Source organism: Hippocampus guttulatus, chromosome 1, assembly GCF_054856545.1.
Source record: "Hippocampus guttulatus isolate MCC_2025c chromosome 1, RoL_Hgut_1.0, whole genome shotgun sequence".
In the NCBI taxonomy this organism is placed as follows: Eukaryota; Metazoa; Chordata; class Actinopteri; order Syngnathiformes; family Syngnathidae; genus Hippocampus; species Hippocampus guttulatus.
Genome location: NC_141261.1, coordinates 7,400,267 through 7,422,808, shown reverse-complemented (window position 1 = coordinate 7,422,808; position 22,542 = coordinate 7,400,267). Strand labels below are relative to the sequence as shown.

The 22,542-nt window shown below is 42.3% G+C and overlaps 1 protein-coding gene across 1 annotated transcript in view; it reads right to left on the bottom strand.

Moving 5' to 3' along the window:
• The window catches only part of hdac7a (histone deacetylase 7a), a 60,010-nt gene extending 57,198 nt beyond the window's left edge, over positions 1 to 2,812 (bottom strand). Inside the window, exon 1 of the mRNA XM_086107178.1 lies at positions 2,538 to 2,812. The gene's annotated coding sequence lies outside the window, so the exon portion shown is untranslated. The remainder of the gene's footprint in view (positions 1 to 2,537) is intronic.
• Between the last annotated feature and the right edge of the window lie 19,730 nt (positions 2,813 to 22,542).

The following is a 22,542-nucleotide window of genomic DNA, read 5'->3' as shown; positions in this document are numbered from 1 at the left end:
GGACATCCATCCATCCATTTTCCGTACCGCTTGATCCTCACTAGGGTCGCGGGGGGTGCTGGAGCCTATCCCAGCCATCTCCGGGCAGTAGGCGGGGGACACCCTGAATCAGTTGCCAGCCAATCGCAGGGCACACAGAGACGAACAACCATCCACGCCCACACTCACACCTAGGGAGAATTCAGAGCGTCCAATCAGCCTGACATGCATGTTTTTGGAATGTGGGAGGAAACCGGAGCACCCGGAGAAAACCCACGCAGGCCCGGGGAGAACATGCAAACTCCACACAGGGAGGCCGGAGCTGGAATCGAACCCGGTACCTCTGCACTGTGAAGCCGACGTGCTAACCACTGGACTACCGGGCCGCCCACAAAGGACATTTTCATTATAATTATTAGTTGATTTGTGTAATGGTATAAAATGTAGTCCCGGTAAGATATCAGTTATTGAAAAGCACTCTTTATTTATTTATTTTTTTAATGCCCTTCACAAAAGTGTTTCAAGTTGTATTTATTCATTCGTTTTCGTGAGCCTTGCCTCTTTGCTTAAATCTACTCACCCTACAGCCTAAATTGTGGACAGAACAAGAAGTGCACCAAAAGAAAGTCCCAGACACCCTTTGTCTCTCTCCCACATCATCATCTTGTCGACCTCTGCTGTCCCTCTCTCCCACCCTCGGGTGTTACTGGAATTCATTACGTGATGAATGGTTGTTTGTATTTTTTTAAGCTCAACAGCGCCAACCCCGACCTACGTGCTCATAGCAGGAGATAACCAAACGTTTGCCGTGATGAGGGGAACAATTAGCCAATCGTCCTCTGACCTGCTAGCTAACCCCGAGGTCAAAGCGACACGGGGTTCGCTGGTTCCCAGGTGGCTTAACATCCGGCCAGCTTAGCAAAGTAAGTAATATAGTCGTGTTTTTGTATGCGGACAGGTGACACAAACACCCACAGAACGCACACGTTCCCATCGGTATCCGTGTGTGTGCGTGTGTGTGTGTGTGCGTGTGTGTGTGTAGGTATTCAGTGCGCATACATATGGGCAAGCGATAATGATCCCAGTGGACACAGCGCAGAGTTTGCTCAGATAGGCCGCAGTAGAAATCTACACTTCCTGCTTCCTGTGGCGAGAGGAAGTGCTACCATCGCTGTCCTCTTATCACCAGTGACAGAGCCAAAACATGGGGAGGAAGACGAGAGGGAGGAAAGGTAGCCAAGCAGCCTAGATAAAGGAAAATTTGCCAATAGTATGACCCCCACCAATGGATGATAAGACGCCAAATGATATCTGGATGGTCATGGTTGAACTCTTCGCTAAAGTTTGTCCATATCTTTGTTGTTGAAGGAGACATTAGGGATTTTTTTCTATTTACATTCTGGAGCAGGGGGAGATGCTTCCATTGTGAGTCTAATGGCATAAAAAAAAAAAAAAGAGTTCCAATCGCTTCCTGATAAATTTTGTTCCTAACGAACCAACCATGAAACAGCAATCCAAACGACGCGACTCTCTTTTTTTGCTTTTTGTAACAGGTGCAGATGCAGAGATCCGTGAAGGTTTGCAGGATGCAATCCAAATGTTTGCAGTTGCACCTGATGAAGAGACGCTGGATTCGAGGGAGGGAGAAAGAGAGAGTGAGGGAGAAGGGGGGGGGGCAGATTTTTTTTGGGCTAAGGGTGGAGAAGCTTTGAGCTGGGATTGTCCCAGATGGACACAATCCGCTCCCTCCCTTTGTAAACAGCCTTGAGCCGCTCATCATTTTTCGACACGTTTCCCACTTTTTCATCCCCAACTGTAAGCAACACTTCCAGGAAAACACACGCAAAACATTTTTGCGCTGCTTCGAACAAACGCTAGTGCAAATTCATTGTTTTCCTCTTCACTTCTGACATATTTCAGGATCCCTTTAACCCCTTCTCCCCTCCCCCACGTTGCTCGCCTAATTTCTGCCATTTCCAAAGTAAACACACCATTAAATATCGAGCTGACTCACTTCCACTGTGGGTGGCTCTGTTTCCAATTTTCTCACCACCTCAGCCACCCTAATACCTCTTTAGAAGAAGAAGAAGAAGGAGAAAAAAAAGTGTGCTAAACGTGAGCATGTGGCGACCCGTTTTTTCTTCTCTCACTACTTTTGAGGCTCTCAAATAGTTATTGTTTTCCCTTTGCTTTCTTTCTCTTTTGGAGAGCGTGGGAGCGCCCTCAGAGTACTGCGCATAAACCACAGGGCTCAAAACAACAGGAGGAAACCGGTAACTTGAGTAACTTTGACCGGGGAGAGAGTGTGGGGTGGGGTGAGGTGATGGCTGAGAGGCAAGACAGGAATGGGGGGTGGGTGGGTCGGTGGGGGGGGGGGGGGGGCAGAAGATGGGTGAAAGATGACAAGGGTGTACACAGGCGCCTTTCACCAAACAAAGATGTCAGTTGAGCTCTGCCAAGTGGAAGACACCGAGCATTAAGCACAACGCGGCCTGTTGCATTAAAATTGTCTACACCCTAAACACTCTCGACATGAATCACTTGTCCAGTTGCCTTACCAGTGTGCGGTGCGGTCATTCAACGGGAAGGTCCCATCGGTCCATATTCTGGTACAGTTCAGTCCAGGGAGCTCCACGGCGGTGAGAGGGGACACCCAAACTATTGCGTCCACACGCATACATACAATAGATATATGCACACGCATGCACGGCAACAGTTCTCCCGGTCCGAATGTTGAGAAAGTGAGGGGCTGCAACAAAAAGGCAATCAGAGGGAGGGAGAAATTGAGGTAGAGCGAGAGAAAGGGAGAATGAGGTTAACCCCTCAGAGTGGACTTGTGGACTCTCTCGCTTTCGCTCTCTCTCTCACACACACACACACACACACACACACACACACACACACACATGTACACACAGACAGATGTTGTGTCATATCACTGACTTTTTGTGATTCTCTCAAGTGCAAAAAAGGGAGGGAGGAGTTGAGTCGAGCCAAGACCGTGTGTGTCTGACTGGCATGTGTGTTGAGGTAGAGGCGAAGAGACAAGAATTAAAAAAAAAGAAAAAAGTAGATGATAGCACATTATAGAAGAGGGTTCTCAAATATGTGGACCGGGAGCCATTTGTGGCCCACATGATATTTTGCGGTCTCTACTTGACATCAAATTTAATGGTAGTGTGACTCGAAGCTTTTTGTTGTGTTGTTGCCATGGGAGTATTGTGTTGTTGTTTTTTTAAAAATAATTAATGGCCGAGGATAGCTCAGGCTCATGACAGCTTTTAGCAAAGCGTAATTCTGCAGTGACACAAGTGGAAGTTAAAATATATCTTGTCAGCGAATCCCAAGTCATATCTTTTCAAAAATTGTCGTGGAGAGAAAGGTTCGGTGATGCGAAAAGCCGGATTAAGAAAAACAGGAGGACTTTTTGTCTTGTGAGAGATGCGAGAGAGGACCGGATCGCCAATTTAGTTCCCGCTCTGAAGAACTGTTAATGTTCTGAACTGTTATTAATAAAGATTGAGAAAATTGGATGACTTGTACTTTTTTAAAATACTTGAATCCCTTTTTTTGCACACTAGGCCTACTTGATCCGAGCGTCCCAATAAATAAGGCAAGAAGGGTTAAAGAGTGAAGGAATACAAATAGTATTCTGATATCGCTAATGTCGGTCTGAATGAATGTGCAGAAATTCCAACAGGAACACTCCAAAATCTTATCGAAGGTCCTCGAGGAGTGGAAGTTGTTATGATCAAGTCTTTCATATTTCTTGATACTTGTGTCCATAAAGTCCAACAATTAAAGGCTAATGAAGTTTTAAAAACCAACAAGAAATTCCTGTCATATTCACGCACACATTCCCACCACAATCCGTCAGCCACGACTCCCACGCAAGTCTCACCACCACCCACACAGACACACACAACCCCCCCCCCCCCACCCCACACACACACGCATTCTCCCCAGCATTAATCATATCTAGTGAGAGGGCCAGCTTCCCCGAGCGTTCGCTAGCTTGCTGGGATCCACCTTACAATGGCCCTATATTGTAAGCCTGCTCTGATTACACACACAAGGAGCTGCATTACGCCCTGCTAACTCAATTTCCTCTCCACTAGGTCAACCTTGGTGTGTTTGTATGGTGTGGCCTGGTGTGTGTGAACTGACTGGGCACCACTTGTTCTGTTCTCCTAATTGTCCTGTATAAGACAGGAGGCAGGATACACTATTCCTTCAATCATCAAGCACGTATCGACAAAAAACACTTACATTCACACCAATGGACCATTTGAAGTCACTTTTTGGAGCGAATGAAAAAAAAACTATATATATATATATATATATATATATATATATATATATATATATATATATATACACACACACACACACGCACTGAAAATGAGCACCCGAATGTTGGGGAATTAAATAACTTGCCTCCTATGACATTGTGTGCTTTATGGAATTGCATACATGGACGACCGTCACCAAACGTTGTAGATTTACTTTTTGCCATACTAATTGTGTCTACTAAGAGTAATTTGTGGTGCATTGCTATGACAACAGCTAAGGCAACAAACTCATCGGGTCTGACTTTGCCGTCAGAGGTTGCGTCGATCGAGCATAACTTCATTGACATGAACATCAGATTGAAATTCCACACGGTTGACGCAATTCCTAAATACCAAATATTGCTGAAGTGATTTAATATGACCACCCTTACAAAGCGCAGATTTTATTTTATTTTTCCGTTTGACTGTGCCACTATCCAAAGACGTATGAGTATGAAAAGTGGCCAGGGTGCGGGGTGGAGATTCAAAATGTAGAGCCACATCAATTTTGTATGATGAATATAAAATCCAACTGTGTTGCTGCGTCAACTCTGTCATAAGAACTTATAAAATAGTTTGCAGGCCTCCTTCTGACACGTCCCAATAGAACACAGGCAAGAGCAGTATGTCATACTGGGTGTGTCTCACAGTGCAAGACAGCAGATTCTCATTTGGATGCCCAGGCTGCAACATTACCATAAACCCTCCCTTACTTTAATTTTCGAGCAAGACGTTAGATCTGCGCACTTTCCCACTGGTTGTGTGTCATAAAGTTTGTTTATCAGATGTATTCATCACATCTGAGTCTCATTGTGGCAAAAACTAACAACGAGGACATACGCAATCCAGATGTGTCTTTTTTGACTAGTTACCTTCCAGTTATAAAAAGAACACACATTTAAACCGTCGCAGACTTTTTTTAAGTCGCTGACTTCGACTGTACTCCCGCTCACACTTACTGTCTCTCATGGAAAGATGTCATGGTTGTACACAATGATTAGTGTGTGCGGATGATTTGTTGTGTGTTTCCACGTCTCCTCCTCTGTTTTGGTTACCAGCCTCATCTGCTCAGCCTCACTAATCAGGCCCGCTGGCAGGAAAACATGGAGACCTAAACATCAAGTCCTAACGATTCACTCGTAACAATACCTAACCTTCGCACCATTATCAGACAGAAAGCATGGTAGTTTTATCGTTTTCACCCAATCAAATTTTCAACTACCTTTCTGAACTCTGACTGTAATTTCCCCTTTGCGGGACAAATAAAGGATATCTTAATCTTAAGTGTTCAAGTCATGTTCGATTCATTCACGCGGGTTAATGGCCGCCCCTTGAGATGGAGCAAAGGTGGATGGACCAGGTGGATTTTGCTACTTAATTACTATTCCACAAGGACAATATGAATCCAAATTCATCGTTCAGACTCGTGGGGCCGCATAGAATGTATTAACTTCCCCTGTAATGCAACACCAACATTATGTTTGTAACACATAATCCAAACTTTTAACACTTTGGATATTTGTCCCAAATATAATCATCACTCTCTCTCTCTCTTTCTCTTTCTCTCTCTCGCTCTCACTCGCTCTCCGCATTGTTATTTTGTGTTCCTGTCTATTACTTTGTGAAAGTGCGACATGATAGTGGCAGTATTAACGCTTCGAGTAGATCACTTAAGTCCCCATCGAAGTCCCAGGTTCGAAGCTTAAATCTGGCGAGAGCCTTTCTTTTGTGCCGCTGCTCTCTCAGCACAAATTCCTCTGTCGGGAATTTATTTTGCCAGGTACACTGGTGACTCAATAATTAATCCTATGAAAGGGTGGAAACTTCCTCTGTTGGCCACTGAAGTGGACGCCAAATGTAAACAAAGTGAAGAGCTCCTGTAAACAAATACAAAATAACGGCAGGACCGAAAGGTCAAACGTGAAAGTTTATTGCATGAACGTGCGGGATTAAGATACATCTGTGCTGCGAGGAAATGACAGATTCAAGTGGTTGAATTCAAAGTGTGTGACGGTGAAACCAAGAACAAGGGTGGAAAAGGAGACTACAAAGATGGCGGGGGGTGGTGGTGGGTAGGGGGTGGCGAAACCCCTTGATGCCAGCAGCTGCTGCCGTTTTGTGGTTTGACATTACATCAGTGGGGTTACGGAAACGGCTGGGAACCAGCTTCTTCTCGACTTGACCTACTTAAGGAATGTTACCGTTATAAATGACATGCAATACTCCCCGGTTACACAGCGCTCACTCACTTCCGACCAACGCACATTGTTTTATCATCTTGTTGCTGAAAGAGGGCTTCATGAAGCAAGCCGGACCTAAACTGATTCAAATATTTCAACTTTGTTTGTCTGAAATGTAGTGAAACATTAAATGGGGATACTAAACTTATCCACGACAGTTTAGTTATAGCGTGGATGTTTCAGGTGCAATGTCCATTCAAATAAATGCCTCCCCTCCACTTCCTGTCGTTACCCTCAGTGCTACACCTGTTGCAACATTTTCACCAAGTGGCTTGGTACACAACACCCCGGTTTGGCCTTTTACCATCTACCTGTGTGGGAGTGTGTGCGTGTGTGCGTGTGTGCGTGTGTGTATGCATGGGTGCGTGTGCGTCTGTTGACGAACGGCACCCTGGCAACATGCACGTAAATAAATATAGGAAACCACCGTAGCTTTGTAAAAATACAACTTTTGTAAGAATACGACTTTTTATCCCAACACAATTTTGTTCATGTTTTCAATTTTAAGAGTTGATCTAAAAAATTTTTTTTAAAAAGCTTTATTCTCATCATGCGACTTTTCTGAAGCAAAACTATTATTTATTTATTTTTTAAATTGTAAAATTACAAAATGTTTTCTTAAAAATAGGTACTGGCATTTAGGGTTGAGCGGGATATATTCCAGAGCCACCCACAACTGGTGAAATAAAATAAGGATTTGAGCAAGTGTGAAACTCCTGTGTGAGACTCTATATATGCTCTAATTATTACGACATAACTTTTGTATAAGAATGTATTACTTTCCCAATGTCATTATGGATGAGAGGAATTTTTTGTTTGTAAAATCTTTTGTAGCCGTTGATAAAAAAAGTGTTACCTTGAAAGACAATGAGCTCACATTTAAGTGGGATCTTCCTAAAGTAAAACCTTGAACCAAGTGTGTATTGTATATGTAATACGGATCCATCTCCAAAGTACAAAAGCGTCTGGGAAGAGACGTGACTTTCTGATTGCGTTCATTAAAATGACATCAACTACTGCATTGGCTGTGTGGTCACAGTGACAACACCTGAGGGAGTTGTAAATCGAGACGTGGAGATTGATGGAAAGCTCTAAATCTGCTCGCAGTTTTCTCATGATTTAGCCATTAACTTTTTGAGATTTCCACCAGCCAGCAAAATAAAGACTGAAACAAAAAAGTGCACAAAAAAAACCAAACCTCATGTTTAAATACAGATTAAATGCATCTGTTCTGCTTACTATCCTTCCAAACAGCCTTTTAAAATGGTTAACACATTTGTCCTTGTAACTCAGAATTACAATCGCGGAAGAAGACAGCCAAATCTTGGAACTGTATTTTGGATTACCTCCAAAGCGTGAAATGTCAGTTCGCTAATCAACGAGAAACAACACGTGTCAACATTTTTCACCTATTGTAATCCTTTTATTACAAACGATCAAAGTCCTTCAAAACCGAAGTGACACAGCAGAATATAATTTGGGTAACTTGCAAATGAGGTCCAACTGATTAACAAAGATCGCAGATGACAAGAGAACTTGAAAAGTATAGTTGCTGTTTGTGAATTACTAGTTTTGCTGGAAAGCAAAAACTTCAGATAGCTCGGTGGTTACAGCAGGTTGTCCGGTGTCTGAAGGGTCAGCACACTGAACTCCAATTTGCTCCCAGAGGTCCTGGCAGCGCCTTGCAAGGCGGCAGCTGCCTAGTGGAGTTTGAATGCGCGCATGAGTGGGTGAATGTGAAGCTTTGTCAAGCGCTTTGGGCACCGTAAAATGCTCTTATTTTCCCATTCACAGTTGTAAGTGACCCTCTGAGAGCATCACTCACTAAAACGTAGCAGGGGGTGAAAATAGGTTTGACGCAGTCGCTCTTTTAGCTGTCGTCTCACGATACTGCGGATGTTAATGTTTGTTGAATATTCTGTGACATTTTTCAAGCTTGGGGCAGTGAGATATGGCTTCAAATTCAATCGCTTTGGGGTCACGGTATGTTTCAAGGTATAAGCGTACGTAATAAATATTATGAAGGGAGTACTTTTAAATTGGTTGTATAGTCCTTTAGCAAAGGACCATCAACTGTAAAACCAACAAAACAAAAACAAAGATATGGTGTAATTTTGAGCACATTAATTTTTCGGATCTCAAAATCAAACTAAAATAAAGCACTCACAAACAAACACAATTAAAAGTCCTCCTGGCTGACATTATAGATCAAACTATTGATTCATTTCAGGTTTTTTTTTTTACTATGTGTAGCTCTGGGATTATTTTCTCTCTAGACAACACATTCATTTCCCAGCTAATTTGCTGTTCACACTTGATTACATTCGGCTTTCAAGCGATTGCAGTCAGAACTTTGTTAGAAATGTTCTGCGCCACCCAATCACTTATTTTGGTGTTTGGCTAATGTACATTTCATGTTAGCTTAGCGGTTAGCATGGCTTCTCTGTCATCTCCTGCTTTCACTTCTGGTTCAGTGTGTTGTTAAATGCTTTGTTCCTTGTCCTTCAGTGACAACAATACTTGAAGTGTAGCTAATAAGTCGCCATGGATGCGAGTGTTGGCATCTTGGAAGAGCGGCTCTATACTGTGGAAGGACAGTGTTTCGCGTTGCTAGCTATTCAGCCCCAGTTTGTAGCTGGTGCAGCTCAAGTTAGATTTGTATTAGAGCTAGTCGCTCAGCATTTCCAAATTAGTTCCTGAGCCGGCTGAAAAGTAAGGTGGATGGATAACTTACATATAGCCATCATTTTTTAACAATCTGGGAGCTGGTTAAAAACATATGTTGGCAGGTCATCCAGCACTGTGGTCAAACATGTCTAAAAGCATTTTTTGCACAAAGGCAGATGTGCTGATGTCATCATTCATCAACAAGGATTAACGCAAATGGTCGGTGGAATCTAAATCTATACGGTAGGCCAAAATTAAACCATTTACCCTATACACTGTGCACCGTTAATTCAAACTCAAAGCTTTTATGTGACAGTGTGACCTCAGTTTAACGTGTACAACCTCAGGGATGTTCGAGTTTCGACGTTCCACTGTACTTGGCTCCGTTCTGTACGGGTGATTATTTCAAGAACCTAACAGGCTGTCCCACAATATGTGCAAACCACAAACATCTGTCAGTGAACTGCAGTCTTTGGCCACTTTTAAATGGACCTGACCCAAAACTGGATTTGCCTTTCCGTGATCAATGTTCTACCCTTGCAAAAGCTTGAGTGAAACCCTGCACACTGTCTTTTATTTTATTATTTTATTCTGACTGACACACAAACCAAGCACGTGTGCCAAACAGCACCCGACAGACTGGAAGTATTCAGTGACCAGCATACAATTAAATAAAATGGGTTGGTTTCTGGTTTGGTTCAAAAAAGCAAAGGAACAGTAAAGGGGTGGGGGTGTGGGGGGGGGGGGGGGACCAAAAAACCAAAATAGTGCTGAAACCATTATTTTCCATGTCAGTGCAATTATAATTTAAAGTAAGCATAAAAAATCCTTCCTGACATCTTGCAAAGTTGTGAGCATAGGTGGGTAGAGTAGCCAAAAATTGTACCCAAGTAAGAATACTGTTACTTTACAATATTAGTACTCGAGTGAAAATGAAATCTAGTCCACCAATTCATTAATTAAGAATAAATAAGTATTCAGTGATGAAACTACACATCAGAGCAAAGCAATAAAATTACAATTACAACCACAACAACAATATTGTACATGCATGGTGTGTAACAGAAAAATAAAAGCTTTAATCACCAAAATAACTCCCTGCGAAGCTTCCTGTAGAACAAGTTTATTAATAAAGTATAGACTTATTAGCAGCTATGTTTATGGTACCAAAATTGCAGCCATTGTAAGTGTATGGTAAGTGTCTGTGCGCGAGAAAGCCTATAGCATGTACAGTGATCCCTCGCTATTTCGCGGTTCGTTTATCGCGGGTCCGGTGCAGCGCGGATTTTTTCAAACATATTCATAAAAAAATGTATTTAATTTTTTTTTCTTCATATATATGGAGTACAGTACTGTAAATGTTGCTCTATGTTACCCGCTGTCGTTTTGCAGCTTCTCACGGACTGTTTGCAGACTTTAAAAAATATGTATATATATATATATATATATACTGTATATACAGTATATATACACTGTATATACTTTTTTTTTTAAACCTGTATATATTAATTGGTCACTACTTCGCCGATTTTCGTTTATCGCTGGTGGTTTTGGTCCACATTATCCGCGATAAACGAGGGATTACTATACTCTAAAAGATGCACATTTGAGAGTTTGGCTACATATGACCAAAAAACTCTTCGCATCTATGCAGATAAAATGAGTAAAAAAACAATAGCAATATCTAAAAGTTAGCGTCACATACTTTCTCTATTTATCCATCCATCCATCCATTTTCCGAACCGCTTGATCCTCACTAGGGTCGCGGGGGGTGCTGGAGCCTATCCCAGCCATCTCCGGGCAGTAGGCGGGGGACACCCTGAATCAGTTGCCAGCCAATCGCAGGGCACACAGAGACGAACAACCATCCACGCCCACACCCACAACTAGGGACAATTTAGAGCGTCCAATCAGCCTGACATGCATGTTTTTGGAATGTGGGAGGAAACCGGAGCACCCGGAGAAAACCCACGCAAGCCCGGGGAGAACATGCAAACTCCACACAGGGAGGCCGGAGCTGGAATCGAACCCGGTACCTCTGCACTGTGAAGCCGACGTGCTAACCACTGGACTACCGGGCCGCCCTTTCTCTATTTAGATGTCGAAATTTTGCAGGCTGAAATTTCCGTGTGTGGGCGCAGAAGACAGCTCGTTAGGAAACTGCTATTGTTTTTATACACTTAAATGTAAACATTGGCTTAATGTGAGGCCATTATGATTGACCACGCTGATTTGGGTGACCATACATCGCACAATTCTCTTTGTTAGTATTCTTTGGTATCATCCAAATGATTTTTAAAATCATGAGATATTTTTGCTTTAAATCAGCCACTGTGCTGCCTGTTTTGCATCTCTCCCTCTGCTGCAACACACATGATTCACGGGATCCGATCATCGGCAAAGCTCTGCAGAAGCTGGATAACAATCGGAATTTGAATCCGATTTGAATCGGGGCTGTTGCAGCAGGCAGAGATGCAAAACGGGACGGATAGCGGACCTCGAGGACCGAGTTTGGACAGCCCTGCTTTCAATAATACATCATTAGCATACATAAATAACTTTTACAACCAACACACTTTTTAGCCCAAACACTTATTATAGAGCTATTCTTCGCAAACAATCTTCTCGCTTGCCCGTGATGGAGCCAAACGTGTGGCTGATAGATTTGTGATATCCGAATGCAGAGCCAGCGTGTATTTTGCTAGGATGTGAGGATGGATGGATGGAGGAAGGAGGTGAAGGGGGAACACAATGGGCCTGAGAGAACATGAAGAGGTGTGTGTGTGTGTGTGTGTGTGTGTGTCTTTGTGTGTGCCTGCATGTGTGCTGGGCGAGTGTTCTCAAAATGGGACAAGTCAACAGGAATTCACCAATTCATTTCCCATACTGGCTTCCACTCATTCAGCCACTCACCCTTTCTCGGGCCCCTTCGACCAGAATAGAGCTTTTCCCTCATGTGACTTTCCCACAAAGACACAGACACGCGTAGAGATGGGTTTTGTCCGAAGGAGGCCACAGTGCAAGTCAGAGCAACAGCTGCAGGGATTAGAAAGATGGAATGAAAAAGTAAGTGGAATGTGTGGGCGGACAAACACTACAAAGTGAAGGAGAGGTCGTGGCGAGCATTATTTGCTCACTTACCTCACCCATTAACCCAACTGTTATGTTTCTTTCTCAAGAGACAACAAAGTCCCAAAATCAATTTGACCAATTATCCAAAAGTGTCCGGGAAAAAAAAAAAAGTATGTCGTTTACATCTCACTTTTGACTCATTACATTTGAATTGTCATGACCAAATGATGATGCTTCAGTGAAGATTTGTATTTGTAGCTACAGTTTAAAACTTTTTAAAAAAATTTAAATGTTGTTTACATTCATTTGGTCAAGCGTTTGGTCATTTGTTACAGCTGCAGCTGTAGTGACAGCGCTATATAAATCAGGATGTATTGTATTGTAATGTATCGTAAGCCAGTGTCCCCAAGGGAGAAAACGTTTCTATAGTATCATTTGTCTATGAAATTGTTTTCAGTAAAACGCTGCATAACTTTCCCGGTATATGCTTATTCAAATTAAAGAAGAAGAAAAAAAGACAGAAATATAGATCAACTTAAAACAAAAAAATAATTTTAAAAGCATGTTGACATCACAATGCATCCACCCAGCGAAGCCCGTCCCACTATTTGAGAAGGACTGAGCTGAGCAAAAGTTTCATATGGAACATAAATACTTTTTGGGGAGATTTGAAATTTGGATCACAATACACATTGATTGTTAAAAACTTGAACTAAGTTGCACTGACAATCCCCTCGGCACCCCACCCCCTCCCCAAATGCTGCAGTCAGAAGGAAATCCTCCATTCTGCACACACAAACAACCAACTAATCTGTTGGGGACAATAAAATTCAAGAATAACACGACGAGAATGTGCTACCACGCTGCAATGCGTGGAATTATTTGAACAGAAACCCATCTTATTTTTTTTTCCTGTGTCAGTCAGACTGTTGTGGGGCTCTGGGACTATTTTGTTGAGGGGACGGCTCAGCGAGGAAGTCGTCAAAACAGGAAGTGTTTTATGTAGCTGAAACATTCCATTTTTAACTCACACAGGCAGTCGAAAAAAAAAACCTCACACTCCGCACCCACTCTGTGAACCACGGGCTCCACTTGGTGTGTATTTAAGCTACAAAGCAAATGTGTCACTTTAGTCTTCACTTTGCCATTGTGTGTGTGTGTGTGTGTGTGGTTGCCTGCTGGGGATGTAAATCCTGTCTGTGTGCGCGCGTGCATGTGTCCATCAGCCCTCGCCCCGGACACTACAGAGACTTCGGAGAGTATGCAGTCATTTCCTCTTTGACGCGAGACCTGGACTGGGTGTCAGCGGACTGGTCACCTTTTAACCACTGTAAATCCTCAAATAAGAGCAACTGCAAAGGGATTTTTGTTATCAAATTGAACATATTCAGTATAGAGAATAAAATGCTTGCACTTTATACAAGTAGCAGGCCTTGCCCGGGTCTTCCGCAGGGACTTTCCCACCCTAAGCAACCTCAATACTATTAAAAAAAAAAAGCAACATAAAAGCATGCAAGTGCGTCACTTCAAGCATCTGCACCATTTCAGAATTGTATCTAGCTCATGATAGGGATCTTTTTCTTGACAAACTCGTCATCTGACACCAGTCCTGGAACTTTTTTGACACATCTCATCCCTTCGCAGACGCTTGTCAAGAATCATTTCCCACAAGTACGGATGTGTGCGCACACGAAGGTCCGATGTGACTGTACACATGTTTATATTTGTGTCTGTGTTGTTTATTGCTCTGAAAGCAGTTAGTTGCTTGTCAAGATGTCAATTTTGACATTAAAATGGCATTAGAGAAGTGAGCAAGAAACATGGAAGTTGTCAATACGCTCAGTGTGGAGGTACAGTGATGTGAGAATAACCTGATTAAAAAAATGTATGAAAATAAAATGTCCTTTTTGGCGACTAAGTAGTGCTATATGGCTGATCTGCATATCTTTTCATACCGAAATTGTTTTGCCAGGCAATGGGAGAATTTGCGTCTGTTTTTAATTATATTGACTTAGATCGGGGGTCAGCAACTCGCGGCTCCAGAGCCACATGCGGCTCTTTAGCGCCGCCCTAGTGGCTCCCTGGAGCTTTTTCAAAAATGTTCGAAAATGGAAAAAGATCGGGGAAGGAAATATATTTGTTTGTTTTAATATGGTTTGTGTAGGAGGACAAACATGACACAAACATTCTTAACGTTTTCCAATAATGTAAAAATGTGTAACATAATATTTAATTTTCACGTTTCTGTAAACGAAGATTTGCATCATGGCCTGCGACACATGTTTCTATCAGCAGAGCGGGATGCCAGGCAGGTGGCTGTTGCAAAAAAAAAAGAGTTTCATGTACAATTCACCGAGGGTACTGGCAAAGAAGGAGAATGTGGAGGGCCGAGAGGAGCATTTTAAAACGGTACACGTGAGCTACGATAGTGAACACGCTGCAAAAGTGCGTCCCATGCCTCTACGTCAGGTCTCGACGAAGGTAGGTAGGCATGCGTTGGTCACTGCGTGCGGTAACCGGTCGATCGCGGTAGGTTGGTTGATCGAAAAGTAGATCTTTGGTCAAAACAACAACCCCCTTAAAAAAAACATTGTGTATTTGTAGCCAACGTAGTCATCTTGATAGTAGGCTAATATAGCTCACATACAGTAGATACATACAGCATGTGTTTCCTTTGCTATAAGGCCTTTATTTATTTGTTTGTTTGTTTGTTTATTTATTTATTTATTTTGCGGCTCCAGACAGATTTGTTTTTTGTTTTTGCCGACCCCTGACCTAGATATCGTATTCAGACAGAACTAAGTTTCTTTGCAGCAGTCTACAAAAAGCCATTGTCAAGTCCCTTAATTCACTTGGCATGAGCGCAAGGCAGAGGTCAAATTGGACCTGTGACTTCACGCTGGCATTCTTTTTTCCTAATATATTTCTGGACACTTGAATTTAAAAAAAAAAAGTGCAATTTACTAGAAAGAGTTATAGTCCACAACAGCGAGCAATAGGATTTACAGCAGCTACACCCATGCTGCAATAAACAATTGGGAAAGAAAGAAATCTTAAAGGGATTTGTTATGGGAGACGAGGTTGGAATTTCACGTATAAAAAAACGTTGACAAATAACTCTGGCCTTATAAAACTGTCTACTCCGAGGAATCATGGTTTTTTAAATAGATTTCTTGTGCAGAGACAGTTTGAAGATCCACCACCACATTCACCCCTTAAATACACCCCACAGCTTTGCGATTATCGCCATGGCGACCCTTCGACGGCCTATGGCAGGGGTGTCCAAAAACTCGCTCCCCGAGGGCCGCTGTGCTGCCTGTTTTTCCAGCCGTACCTGCTGCAACGCACCTGATTCAAAGGATGAGGATCGTTCTCATGCTTCCTCAGAGGTCTCAAGTCGATTGCGAGTTAGTTAACGGGCTGCAAAAGTGAGTCGCATGCCTCTGCGTCAGGCTGTTGCTCATCATGGTATGCGCGCGTGCGCGGTAACGGGTCGATCGCGGGAGGTTGGTTAAATCCCGAGGACAATTTAAGGTGACAATTAGCATCAAAACACTCAGTGCAAAGGTCGAGTTATGTCGTTTGCTACATTTTGGGTTTTTTTCCATCGGGAGGGGTCGATATCAGTCTGATGCATTGGCCCTTTAAATTGCAAGGACTTTGGGGAGTGGTAATGAGCCAGCAGAGAGTAGCGATTCACCACTTTAGATTGAAAATCCCATTTGCCGACTCTTTACAGTGTGGGTGATGGGAATTTAATTGTCAGAGTGGCGGTGCAACAGTCAACAGACCTTTCGTCGGACAATCTGAAGCATACATTCGAACGGTCGAACTGTGTCTTAGAAGGGAGGGGAAAATATTTTGTGGTAAAAAACGTTTTAAAAAAAATACCGGTACTTTAAAAAATTGTTGCTACTCTAGAGTTGTGATCGGTGCAAATGGCCGGGAGATTCAGAAGACACGACAGCAAAAACAAACAAAGAAAATGAATGACAGTCCATTTGTCCGCTGTCCTTCTAGGAGAAAGCAAAAACAGCACCCACAGGAGGAACTCACCAATTTTTTATTCCACTGCCCAGAAAAGACTTTACTATTTTTACGCTGGCGATGATGATTCTCGCAGGGAAAGCACCAGTTGCGGGCGAGCTCGCTTTTCCCGCAGATGTGTTGTCCCTGAAGACAACCAAAAATAAATGTTTGGAAAACCGCAAGGATAAATAAGACTGCTTTTGTATGGAAAAGCTCACAATTGTGCTCTCGCATGCTTCTCGACAAAAAAAAAAAAAAAATGGAGCGAGAGAAAGGCAGAATGCTCTAGACACGGAGCACAAACAGGAAGGAAGAAAAAGTTTGAAGAATGTAATTAGGGGAATAAAAACAAAACCGGGAACTGAATGGGTGGATTTATGTTCAATATAACCACAGCATTGGGAATATGGATATGTACTGAATACACAGTGCTGGGAAACAATGAGACCCTGAAAGATTAGATCAACAAACAAAAGAAAAACAAAAGGATTTCTCAATCAAGGATGGGACTTGCTGTGCGTGTGTCACAAATTAATCACGTTGACATTTGCAGAGAATGACAAACGCGCACTTCAGTTTCTTGGCCTGGCATTTGTGAACATAAACTGATAATTTTGCAGTGGTCTCTTTATTTCATCAGAACTCATCCGCCTGAATTATACTGGAGCTCCTTCCAGGAAGTAAAAACATGGTGCCATGAAGAGATAAATTAAATCAGACCCTAAAAGCTTTACTTTTGATCTCGTTTGCATTCTACCAGCAGTCATTTCTAAACAAATAAATAGAAACACATGAAACTAAAAGTAGAACTTCCTGGAGCGTATTTATAAATTCCTGTTTATGTGATCTCTAATCTGCTCTGCAGTGTGTCTTGGCAGAGAATAAATGTCAACATAAACTTTGACGAGCCAGCAGAAGAGCAAGAGAGTTAGCTCAAATTCATATTGTGTTATTCCCGACAGAGAATGTTTTGCACGCGTGTGTGTGTGTGTGTGCGTGTGCGTGTGCGTGTGTATTCCTTTTACGACATGTACTAGTCATATTAAAATCGAACAGGAATACAGAAAGATGGATGGCTGGATAGCTAGCTAGCTCGCTAGCCATATAAATAGCTATCTAGCTCGATAGCTCGATAGATATTTGAAAAGTCAATTTTCCATGTGGCTCTGTTAGGAATTCTGGTTTTACTTGTCCTCTTCCTTCTTTTTTCAATTACCGGAGAATTGACACAACTGAAATGTCCCATCTGAGATATTATTTTCTTTGATAGCTTGAAAATAAAACCTTAGAAACGCGCAAACAGGACGGACACCCACCAGTTGGAGATAGCGTGAGCGCTTGAAAGAAAATTTGTTTTGTGTCATAGTCCAAAAAAAGATTGGACTTGATGGTATGAACCGTCCATCTTGAACCCTCCCCACAAACCACTGTAGCAACGCCAGGCAAGTCCAACTGCTGCCAGAGGAATGCAGAGTAACACCACAAAACATAAATCCATACAACTGAGGCAGAGCTCAAAAAAAGGATATTAATATGCCGTCCAGAATTTCCGAGTTTTCGCCAGGTTACGACAAAAAGCAAAAACATGAGGATGACCTGGACACACTCGTGAGTCAGACTCTCACGATGAAATAAACGCTTTAGCACTTCACCAGACACCAAACCAGGAAACACAGTATGTGCTGCTTTAAGAGTAGTGAGCATTTATACCGTTTAATGTCTTTTCAAGATATGGTTTGGAGCATGTAGCAAGGCTCGATAAAACTTCTTCTTTAAGGAGCAATTTTGCGAATCACATTACTTGCTTTGAGGACCAATTTACTATTTTTGAGGAGCAATTTTTTGCAGGTTAATCCCAGGGATCTGTATGTGTGTGTGTGTGTGTAACATTGTCACCTATAATGAAATGGTTCTGTGTTCATGTACAGGATGGCTCATTTTTAAAATCACGGTGACAAACCACACACACTTAAGTCACTTAAATTAGTAAGTCTGTCTGAGAAAAAAAGGAGTCTGGAGATTCTTTCCGCTATTTTGCTACCATAGAGAGGCTACAGGATGTCATTGTGTAAAATGCTTCAAAATGTCGTAAAACACAACAAATTGAGACTAAAACTGCCCAACGTCATTATGGAAAACCTACCAGATATTGCAAGCTGCCACAACCAGCCCTGAAAGCTCTGCTCTGCTGCACTCTTGGCTCCTCCCACGGTAAATTGTATTCATCCGTCAGTGAAATGGGTCCATGTGGAAACGGCGGTTATTTAAGTGGAACAAATACTTGTATTCTGCAACATGCAACACCTACCCGTGGTTGTCAATCATCTCCCAGTTGCAGGGCGGGTGTGGTGGCCCCTGGGGTGGCTTGGCACCTGCCACCACGTAGCTGCGCCTATGAGACTCATCAATGGAAAGCACCGGTCATTTTGGAATCTGCAGTCCACTGGCCATCAGCTGGAAGAGAGAATGACTGTCTCGGAAAAGGAAGATGTCACAAACACAAAATCATTCATTGCTGGATGTTGAGAGTGTCATTTGCCTTCATGTCTCTCCACAAGTTTCAGCTTCAACTGCTTCATATATGTCAGCGACAGTGTGTTTTTTCTGATTTCATTGATTCAGATGGGACATGATGTCACCCCCCCCCCAAAAAAAAAAACTATGGTTGTCATCCTCTTATATTGTAAATTTCCCCAGTGTGGGACAAATAAAGGATATAATAATAATAATACATCACATTTGCAAGCGCCTTTCATAACACTCAAGGACACTGTACAACCAAGAGCAATAGTAAAACACAGATAAAATAAACAAAGAAAGAAAGATTTAAGGCGGGTAGGCAAGTCTGAATAGGTGGGGTTTGAGCTGGGTTTTGAATATGGAAAGAGAGTCAATATTACGAATGTTGGGAGGAAGTGAGTTCCAGAGTTTGGGGGCAGAGCGACTGAAGGCTCTGCACCCCATTGTACTGAGACGGGCAGAGGGTAGAAAAAGGTGGAGGGAGGATGAGAACCTGAGTGAGCGAGAGGGAATAGAGATTTGAAGAAGATCTGACAGATAGGGGGGCGCAAGGTTATGGATGGCTTTGAATGTATAGAGAAGTAATTTGAAGTTGATTCTAAGTTTGACAGGAAGCCAGTGGAGCTGTCGGAGGATGGGGGTGATATGATGGAAGGAGGGGGTTCTCGTGATGATCCGGGCTGCTGAATTCTGAACAAGTTGAAGTTTATGGAGGAATTTTTGATGGACACCAAAGAGGAGTGAGTTACAGTAGTCAATACGGGAAGTGACGAGACTGTGAACAAGGATAGCAGTGGTGTGAGGAGTGAGTGAGGGACGGAGGCGGTTTATATTGCGAAGGTGGAAATGAGCGGACCGGGTAATGTTATTGATGTGGGAGTGAAAGGATAGTGAACTGTCAAGGATGAACAAACAAGATATCTTATATCACTTAAAAAGCATTATGTTTTTGTTTTTTTGTTATGCGCAATGGAGAACATGCATGGCACACAGGCCTGATTTGAGATTTGAACTCTGAATCTCAGAAGTGTGAGGCAGATGATCTAATCGCTATTCACCACGCTGCCAATCATAACAGCTAGTCCCTAATTCCTTCACTTCCATTTTCCCCACTGTTAACATCCCTCTGAGATTTTTAAAATGAGCTTTGGTTTCTTTTAAATAATTACCCCCAAAAAAAAAAATGGTGGCGGGTGGGTGGGTAAAGCCACACCGAGTTTATTTTGCCTTTTACTCAAGAGTCATTTTTATTTAAAACAACTGGCGAGTCTCTTTGGTTGCATTGTTGTTTCGAAGATGTGGGAGGCAGCGAGCGAGGCAGAGGCGGCGGAGGAGTGTCTGGGGTTTACTCGCAGTCCCTTGCGGTAATATTTAATAACAAACATTAAAAATACCACAAAAATCCTTTACCGCATTCCCATGCTCCGAAAGTCCAGAGCGGGCGCGCACACGCGTGCCTGCACTCCACCCATAAATGACCTCTGGACGTATAACAATGGATTGTCTCATGCGCGTGTGCATAAACACACAAATGTATTTCTACACTTTAAAAAAGAAAAAAGAAATTTGATTTGCAGATATAGGGCACCCACATTTGATGTCTGCATAGAAACACACTGGTGACAGAGCATGACCCGATTGTGAGGAAACAGTTGTCAAACGCTGAGAGGAACACATATAGTTGAAAGGATTCCGCAACCTCCTTCCTGATCGATAGCAACAATTTAACTCCAATGAGTGCTGTTGCATGTGTGTGTGTGTGTGCGCGTGTGTGTGTGTGTGTGTGTGTGTTCGTCATGTCGCCAGTGGCTTTCTGACCTCGTCTGGAGGTTTGGCGATCGCAGCCATAGATTCCTTTCCATCCATCCCTACCCTCCATGTTTCACATGTGCGTCAGCAATGATACCGCAACATCCCCCCCCCCCCCCAGCGCCGCCACCCACCCTTCTCCTGTGTTCCTCCTTCCTTCGTTTTCCAGCGTCCCCACCCTCTGCTTTTTTTGTCTACCCCCACCCCTGCTCCACTACCTCGCTTGCATGTGTGTGATTGCTTTGCGTCGCACTCAATTTACAGACGCTGTTTGGTAAACAGACGGTCTTTTCCCTTTGCTGTCATTTTGTGTAAACACACGCAATCAGTCAATTGCATGACTGAGACAATGTTTCCCAAGCTTTATTGTGCTGAGGCACAAAAACCTTGCGGCGCACCACCAAAGCTATAATGTCGCAAAAACTACTGTGTATATACTGAAATCATGCTTATTATTTTTTTTTTTGTCTCAATTTACACAGTTGAAATCTGGGGCTGTTTAGATGAGCACAAAGTACATGATTATATAAGTGTACTCTGTGCCATCGCGTGGAAAAGCATTAAACCGTATTGGCCTGAATATAAGATGGCCCTGATTATAAGACGACCCCCTCTTTTTCAAGACTTAAGTTTGAAAAAAGACTTTTTGAACACCAAATTAATTTTTATGCAGAAAATAATTACAGTACATCTGAAACAAATGATTATAACAATATATTTGAGAGAAAAAGCATGTTATTTTGCCTCATTCAAATCTAAAGTGCAATCACATTTGTAAATGAATGGCTTCTGGTTTTTGAAATGTAAATTACATCCTAACTTCTCCTCAACTGCCGGTTAACCTGGCCGATCTTCGACCCACTTTTCTCCAGATTGTCACAACGTTTCTCCATTTTCTGTTATCGCTTCCATTATTTTCTTCACTTTTCTTTCTTAACGCTATTTTTTATTTTTCTTCTTCGTGCTACCGCTATTTTTATTTTTATTCTTCGTGGCAGGGGTTCACTTTGGCCTGGGGAGTCAAGTTCAGCATTCGCTTCATTGATATCTGGCGCCAACTAGCGTCGTGAATGGGTATAATGTCTAGACCCCGAATATAAGACGACCTCCACTCTTTCAGTCTTATTTCAATGTAAAAAACACCATCTTATATTCGGGCCAATACGGTACTTATTCTGGCTGTCACTATATATCATTGGCATAGATAGACAAACAAATCCATGAGTTGTCGTAAATAAATAAATGGGTGCCTTAATTTCGTGACCCAACGACTGAGCTTTTTTTGTTATGAGGCCACACTTGACCGTTTTTTTTTTTTTTTGCTCGGTGGTTAGAGCCAAAATGCAAAATAAGTGAAGTATAAAAAAAATGATTAAAAAAAAGAGATCGACAGCCACATATGCACTTTCAGCCATTTATGTAACAGTTAAGCCCACAAATATAACATAAAAACACTCACATGGGGCTCGAGATGCACATGCCCTGTTAAACAGAAGTTTACTGCTTCTTTGGTTATTTAAATTTGATTTTTGATTGTTGCCATTTTAATTTTGGACTACAGTATTGATATTTTATTCATTCATGTAAAAAAAATTTGGACATGGTTATGGTATTTCAAATAACTTTGCATTTCTTTGTAGTTTGTTAAGCATGTAATGGGGAGACATGTTATCCCATAAATTAAAAAAAAAAAAGTAAAACAATCTTAGTTTTTGTTTTTGTGTAATGTGTAAGCCGACAACGCATTCCCTATGCCTTTTAAATTATTTTCATACTTGAAGTGTGCGATATTTTTGATATGGATTTCAATTACATGCACGAGTTTCAGGAAAACTCCATACGACGTGATTTACAGCCAGCCTGAGGATTAATTGACTCAAATGGTGTTTGCGTAT